The sequence below is a fragment of the Lucilia sericata genome, unplaced genomic scaffold (genome assembly GCF_015586225.1).
Source record: "Lucilia sericata isolate MDLA Ls3-8-SP2 unplaced genomic scaffold, ASM1558622v1 Contig000256F_arrow, whole genome shotgun sequence".
Classification (NCBI taxonomy): Eukaryota; Metazoa; Arthropoda; class Insecta; order Diptera; family Calliphoridae; genus Lucilia; species Lucilia sericata.
Genome location: NW_023994282.1, coordinates 17,890 through 20,000, shown reverse-complemented (window position 1 = coordinate 20,000; position 2,111 = coordinate 17,890).

Here is a 2,111-nt window from a genome sequence, read left to right as displayed (position 1 = left end):
AGAGCGGATTTTTGAGTTGGCAATCAAATGCTAATTAATTATCAGATTAGTTAATCTGAAAATAAATTTAATCTAATGTTAATCCCCTTTGATGTTTTTGAGTACAAGATTAAACTTCGCAATGTTGACATACAAAACAACAGAAAACGTCACTGTTTGTTATTAAAACAATGCATGTTTTATAAAAAAGAAGAAGACAATTGTAAATTTAATATGAAAATTAATGAAAACTTAAATTTAAAACAAACAAAAAAAATGTATTTTGAAGTCTTCATAATTTATTTAATTAACATTTTAATGTTTATTTTTATAAAAATTGTATTAATTTTTTTGCATCAGCTGTTTACACTTTTGCATTTCTTGCTCAAGTTTAAACCATCTCCATTGGGCGCTTAAACTAGCAAACAAAATTAGCTTAGTACTCAAAAACTACTTTCGAGGATTAATTTTAACTGAATCCCTAATCATTCACCTAAAGATTGGCACTAAGAGATTATCTACAAACATAGATTTTGCATTGTCATATACTTTACAGTTCCCAAACAAGTTGTACTCAGAGTCGAATTATGACGAGAATTAGCCATGTGTGACTCTTGCCTTTTTCAGACCATATAAAAATAACGTTTAGGGTTCGTTCGAAGCTTCATGCTTGAAACCCATTCAGAACCTCTGTAGAAGAATTATTGAAAGTGATTTGATTGGAAATTTCATAGCTGACATCAGTTTAAAATCTTAGCGATGTATTTGGTAAGAAAGCGCGCTAAGATTTTGTCTATGTACTTGTTTACTCTGTAGCCCTCTATCACTAAAGTAGCTTCATAATCCCAATTTAGTGACCACGGAATTTTTAGCAGATGCCAGAATAATTGTGATATGATTCTTTACCACTTCATTGAACAATAAAAATATTTTCTGTAACCTGATTTTTGTCCGATATCTTGTGAACATTTTGTCAATGCATCTCAAGACAAAACGACTACTAAGTGCGAGCAGGTTAGGAATTGATTAGCCTATGAACTAGTCTACTGATTTATCTTGGAACTAGTCTATTGATTATTCTTTTAGTCTATGGACTAGACAAAAGCCTTTACAGTAAACTAGTCAATAGTCTAGTTCAGAGACTTGTCAAAAGTCTTTATAATATAGGATTTGATAGACTTGTTCTATCTCTATTCTAAAAACTTTTGACTAGTATATTGACAAGTTTTTTGACTAGTCTATAAACTAGTCTATTGTAAAGATTATAGACTAGTTTACCGACAAGTCTTTTGACTAACCCATTGAGTAGACTATTATCTAGACTATTGACCAGTTTATATACTATTGACTAGTATGTGAACTTCTCTATTGACTAGTTTATGACATAGTGTAAAGACTAGTCTATGATCTGGCCTTTTGATTAGTCTATGAACTAGTTTATTGACTTGACTGTTGACTAGTTAATGGGTATTGTGAGAACTAGTCTATAATTTTGGCTATGGATCAATAGTATAGGTCATAGACAAGTCAGTAAGTTTCTGAACTTTTTATGAATTAGTTTTTAATCTATACTATGGGGTTTGGACTATTCTATAACGCTGGTCTATGAAATACTTTATGGATTAGTTTATGAGCTAGTCTGTTGATTAGTCTATGGTCTAGTATATTGAGTAGTCAATGGACTAGTCTTTGGACTAGCCTTCTTAATACTAGTTCAGAAAATGTTCTTAGTATATCGAGATCGTTCTGGTCTATGAACTTGCTTATAAATTGACTAGTATATTAACTAGTCTATAATCTACTAGTCTAGTCCAATGACTAGTTTTGGAAATAGTGAATTGACTAGTTCATGATCTAGTTCATACACTAGTCAATAGATTAGGTCATTGACTAGATTATAGAATAGTCAAAAGACTTGTCGATAGACTAGTCTTTACAGTAAACTAGCCAATAGTCTTTATAATAGAGGAGTTCAAAGACTAGTCTAATCTAAAAACTTTTGACAAGTCTTTTTACTAGTTTATAAACTAGACTATTGTAAAGACTATTAACTAGTTAATCGACAAATCTTTTGTCTAGCTCACTGACTAGACTATGATATAGTCTATTGACCAGTTTATATAATATGGACT